This window comes from Cavia porcellus, unplaced genomic scaffold (genome assembly GCF_034190915.1).
Source record: "Cavia porcellus strain 051 isolate PalLab524CR breed Dunkin Hartley unplaced genomic scaffold, mCavPor4.1 scaffold_10, whole genome shotgun sequence".
Taxonomy (NCBI): domain Eukaryota; kingdom Metazoa; phylum Chordata; class Mammalia; order Rodentia; family Caviidae; genus Cavia; species Cavia porcellus.
Window position 1 is genome coordinate 70,573,655 of NW_026947493.1, and position 6,445 is coordinate 70,580,099.

Sequence of the window (6,445 nt, forward strand, 5' to 3'; positions counted from 1 at the left end):
GGAACTAACTAGAAGGCTGATTCATAAGTACACTATGGTAACAAATAGCTGAGTCTCAACCAATCACAGCATTGGGTTTCCATCCATCACAGTGCTGTCTTTGAGCTGTCTCTGTACCTCACTTCCATTTTCTGTCCAGAAATGCTACCTGGCTGTGTTATAAGGCAGAATTCTCAGCCTCTTCTTGTCCTGAGAGCTGCCCAATTCACCAACAGTTCTTTGCTCAACTAAACTCTGCTAAATTTAATTTATCAAAAGTTTTTATTCTAACAGAGATGGTGGACATACTAGCTTGCTAGTCCCACTTACTTCACAATATATACCAATATCAAGATACTAATCTATACTATGTTTATTTGTCAATTATAACTACAAAAATGAAAAAGAAGAAATAAAAGACACAACTGCATATATTAACATGTATTAAAAATGTGAAACATTTAAAAGTAACTAGCAAAAACCTCTGGTGTCCTAAATCATCAATTATGAAAGACCAACTACTATCAAGTTTTCTTTTATTCCCTTACCATATTAATAATTCTTCACTAGTGGCCACTCACCTCAGCTCTTATCTTTTCCATAAAAATCTTTTTGTGAAGTTTTTAACCTGCATGTCTCCTACAGCATAAATATATCGATACCCTCAGAATAGCAGAAACACAGTGGTAAATAATATCTCACTAACTATTACACACACACACACACACACACACACACACTATTAAACTTTTTCCTAAATCATTATAATTCCTTCCACTGAGCAACACTATGTATTGAAGTCTACTTATTATTTGCATTACGGCCACTTCAAAAAATATGTGCAGTGCTTTAGGCAACAGATACATACACTAAATCATCAAAATAAAGATAAAGTATTAAAAGCAGTTTCCAAGACAATATCTATGCCAGAAAAGCGTGTTAAGGAAAGCTACTATAATTAAGGCCTAAATTTTGCTTTATATTTTTCTAGTGGAAAATAGTAAATTTGGGAAATTTGATCAATCTAACACAGTAAAATAGAAACAAAGATTTTTCCTTGACATTGAAATCTAAAAGAAAATTAGTGCAGGAATGTTTACATGAAGAACACTAAACAATAATAACAGGTAACTTACAGCAATTTTAAATGTGCCAGCGCACTTTCTGTGAACATTTCTTATGTTAAATATCAAGAGCACAATACTAAATCATGACACTGTGAAGGCATTTCTCCAGAGAAGTAAACAAATGGAGTCCAGGTGTGTGATTTTCTATGAAAGGGATTTGATGAGGAGGCAGATCCAGTCTAGAAACATCTAGATTAGATAACTAGAGAGACTCCTAGATTACCTTTGTCAAATATAAAAATATCACGCTGTGCTTTTGACAGACAGCTCAAGACCGGTCTCTCCTGATGTGCCTGTCATCCTGTTGATGACTGAAATCAGATCCATAAGCTTTAGAGAACAGAGACGTGGAGGGCAAGATGCCACGTGATCATGAGAATCAAGAGGCGTCACTGTGGATCTTAATTGTGGTCCTGTCCTACCCTTAGTGACACCTGGGTAGAGGGAGTTATACCATGTGTACCTGGCCGAAGCTACCTGGACTGGGGCAGTTACTTGATCTAAAGGCCAATAAGCCACAGAGCAATTAAGAATTTGTGACATGCACAGGGAAGAAAAATGACATCTTTTCCTTGCTCTTCACAAGATTCTTGGCTGGAGGCTTCTAAATCAAGAGACAGATTAATGAGAATAATCATCCAAATTTATGCAACGTAAGTTTTACATGACATAGTAGCCTTCAGAAATAAAGACCAAAAATAGGGAAACTAGAGCGTTTTTATGCTTAGGTTTCATGCTTATGTCTGGAGAAATATGGAGGGAAGACAAGTTTATTTCTATTAGAAATAGATGGCTGGAGGCAAGACCTATTTGTTCAAATTCTTCTCTGCATCTCTGTGTTTTTAGAGATAAGGGCGTCTCTTTCCACTCAGCGTAGAATGGAATGAAAATCCATGGAATCTATGGAATGAAAATCTTATGAGCTCCTGCCGGGGAAAGTCAGCTGGTATTTCAGACTGCTTCAGACAAGGAACGTAAGAGGAAGTTGCTTCCGCTCTCCTAAATATCAAGTTGCCATATTTGAGGACAGTGTGTCCTGAACCCCATCATAAAAGGCTTGACTTGAAAACAGACTTGTCCCTTCTAAAGCCTGATTCTTGTCATTTAAACCAAGAAATACTGAAATTGAACCATTAAGTGTGGAAACAGCTGTTGAAAGCTCATAACAGAGACTGAAGTCAGAATTCCTGTTGCTCCATTTATATTTTTGTATCAAACAAAGCTAAAATTTCTTGGTCACTGAAATTGCGCACAGGCATTTTCCATTTCTTCTCTGAGCCGGCAGTGTAGTGGGTTTTCTTCTATACATGATATCACCCAGGATCCCCCATGTGAAGGTAAAACCATGCATTGGAAAAACATCATTCTATTTTTCTTTTCCCTAAGTATATATACATCTTTTGGTGGATTCTGTATGTTTACAGTAGGGATTTTTCCTACAAGATGTTAGATATTTGTATTGACATTAGCTTTTTCCTAACATCCAATGGTTTCTTCATCCTCCACCAAGGAGGATATTTGTTTCATGTAAAATGAAGATAAAATACAAGAAAAGCTACCCTAAGTGAATATCTAAAATAGACAAATACATGGAGATGAGGCAGAGAAGGCTAAGTAGAGAGAGAGGAGCAGAAGCAGGGTTTCAGAGGGGCTGAACTACAGCGATTTCCATCTGTACAATCAGGTCCTTCTGCCCGCTCTGCTCTGCTCTAAGGGTCCTGCCCCTCCTTGTCTGTTTTCACTTTTTCTTGGCTTTCTGTACGTGTGTACTCTTGTAATAAATGGTGCATCGCATGAGATGATTTGTTAAGCCATTTTGCATCCAAAGAAGATAAATTAAAATATACTATTTTATCTATGGAAAGTGACTTTCACTTCTGCAACAGATTGGTTTCAGGGATACATTTAGCCAGAGGCAAGACAGCATCTTGGTAGGCTCCTGGGCAAGTTCAAATCAATTGAAGCCTTGAAGATTTTACCACTGAGTACAAAAGAAACAACTTTGACCTAAGAATGATGTTTAAAAGAGGCATTTCCAGTTCTGCCTCTGTGGGGAGAAAAGGGAATAATATCATACATTTCTTGAGTATTTGATTTTAAGCAGCAGTGATTCTTGGCTGGGGCCAGCTGAAGGTTAGTTCCAGAAAATCTGACACAAATTAAACACTACATAATACAGTCCATCTATCTAAATATTGAAAACTATTAATCCCAAACAGCCATTTTTATTTGAGAGAACTAATGGAGGAAAAAATAATAATAAAGTTGCCTGAAGATATATTATCTTGCAGCCTGCATTTAAATTCTGGCTCCTAAGTCTTGTGTGTGGAAACTTGAACACAATTCTGTGGCTTGATTTCCTCATCTGTAAAATGGGGTTGCTACAGACTGGTTTTGAGTTTTGAATACCATGATCAGTGGAAACCCCTTCACACAGTGGCTTGCAGATAACAGGCATTTAAGAAAGTGAATTATTACCTCTTTTTCTGGTCATCTTGTTTCAGTTACTGCAGTAACATTGTACTCAAGAGGTGTCTTTGGGACAGTATCAAAAGAGCAAAAGATGGTGACATGAAAATATCTGATTAAATGCCTGGATCTGAAAGACCAGAGTTTCAATATCTTGATGGAAGATGAAGAAAATATTGGATGCTAGGAAAGAACTAACATCAATACAAATACTTAACATCCTGTAGGAAAATCCTTATTACAAACATACAGAATACACAAATATAATGTGTATATACTTCAGGAAAAGAAAAATAGGATGCTGTTTCTCCAGCGCATGGTGTTACCTTTGCATGAGGGATCTTAGACAATGTCATATATGGAATAAAACCCACTGCCCTGCGGGCTCCGAGCAGAAACTGAAAATGCATGTGAACAACCTCAGTGACGAAGGTTACCTGAGCAGCAGTTCACTCTACTAATAAATGTCTGCAGGCTGAGTACTTCTTGTAATTTTGGACGCCAAAGGTAACTAGTATTAATCTTGTGATGTCTCAATAAATTTAGTATTAAAATATTTACACAAATGTTACTTTACCTGGTATGTATACATTTTTGACACTCTGTATAATGTAGTAAAATAATTATAAATCAGTTTTCTTTTATTATTTTAGCACTCATTATTATATCTGTTAGGTCCATCAAAGCCTGCCCCCAACAGATTATTTAGCTTCCCAAAGTAAAGTCCCCACTCTGAGTACCTGATACTCAGTGTCCCTCCTCATCCCAATCCACAGGTTTCTCTCCACAGGCGCCTGCATCTCTGTACCCACCGGCTTTTTATAGAAGCAAAGAGCTGTTCCACCCCACCTTACAACAGAGAATTTCTAGGAAGAAATACTCTTGGGAGTGGTCTTCAACCTGAGTCTGTGAATAAATACCCAAGCTCCTTCATTCTGAAAATAGAAAAATTTAAGGACAAATGTGTTATCCCTCTTCTCAGACATTTCCTGCAGAACTAAGTCCTAGTTGATGGCAGTAGTTACTGAGTTAATAATACAGCCTTCATGACTATCTTTCTTCTCAGTATTACACACACACACACACACACACACACACACACACACATGCATATGCACACGTACACGCATGCATGCATGCACACCTCAATTGATGTCTCCTGAGCCTCTCAACTAAACGACTTGCCTACTGTCTCAGGTCTGTCTATAGGGAAAGCCAGACCTCTGCAGAAGTCTTTTTTTCCATTAAGTAATCTAAAGTGTCCAAGCTCCCGACCAGCCTTCTGCACTGATGTTTCTTCTCCTTCCCTTTCTCCTCCTCCTTCTTCTCCTCCTTCTTAATCTTATTGTTATTCTTTCCCAAGGCAGCTCAGCAGGAAGCAGCCTTGTGTTAGCACGGGCGCTGTGCTGTCCTGGCTGATGGACACAGAACCCAGTGGCTGCCTTTTATCTTCCATCTCCAGTACAAAGTGGCTGAATCGCCTTTGCCACGGTATTGGTTTTCCCGTGGGGAGACCTGCCAGGCAATTAGGTTCTTTCTCTCTCTACAAATTTCAGTAGGAATGCAGAAGTTTTATTTTTAACTGTGCAGGAAGGCATTGCCATGGTAACATAATGAACTCCAAGAGCAATTTTATTGATTTATGATGTTGTGGGGTAGAAAGATTGACTTGAAAGACAATGGGGAAAAAATCTTACAGCTTTATCACCCTGGACTGCATTTATAGATCTCAATTAATAGACAATAACAGGATATGATACTTAATATATGCAAAAGGAAATACGGATATTTTCTTGCCCTGGTCCCCAAGATGATAAAGAAAGCAATGAACTGTCCATCAGAGAAGTGAGAAGGCCTCATGAATTTAACAGACACATGATTAATGACTGAAAGAATGTATTTTGGGGGGAAGCTGGGCAGAGTAGAGTGTGCAGACACCCTGCCCACTCCACTAGGCAGCTGATGGGAACCATGCACTCCTCCCTGCCCTAAGAACATTTCCCTTCAGTGTTCAGCCTCTCCTTTCCATTATCATCCTCCCCAACAGCTGTCCCTGTATTTTTGGGGAAGGGAAAGGAGGATGCCAGTAGGAAAAAAATGGGAAACAACACTAAGCAGTTCCCCTCCAACAAGAAAGGGATAAAGAAAGCCCATCAGTAGAGCAAGGAGAAAGTTCTAGAACAGCGGTTCTGAACGTGCTCAACTTCCACGACAGTTAAAATTGCTGCTTGACACTCTGAGACCAACATGGTTTTGTCCACCTGAGTCATAGTGTTTACATTTTGACCCCAGCTAAACTTCTTCTCTTCTATGTTCTTCTCATAGAAAAATGTCCCCTTATCATTATGTTTATGTCCCTTTCTCTTTTATAGTTTCGTTTTTTTCTTTCTTTCCTCCCCTTTTTCTCTCTGCAACCAGTCTCTGTCTTCTATATTCCTTTTCTTAGCTCTCTGCCTTACACCAGTCACCAGGACCCCAAGTCCACTGCCCAACAGTATTCAAAGCTATTTTTAAGAGGAACCAATTACTGCCCCACTCGCTGTGCAAATATTTTAATGCACTCAGAACTTTACAGAGTAACTCATTTAATCTTCACAACAACCCTGCCAGCAGATTCCATATTTAAGGTGGTCCTGAAGAGCAGAGCAAACAGGAATTCACTCAAAGTCATACAAGTGATTATGTCTCAGAGTCAGGATTTGAAGCTACATGCTCCAAGATACAAGATTCCGAGCCCATCCACTTTCTTCAGAGTCTAAGAAATATTTGTCCTCCAATCTTTGCTGTCCCCTCCTATTCTTCATTTATTACATGAGCCAATGCTCTTCATGAGTCAGTGGTTATAGATAAGAACAAGGAGCAATTTCACA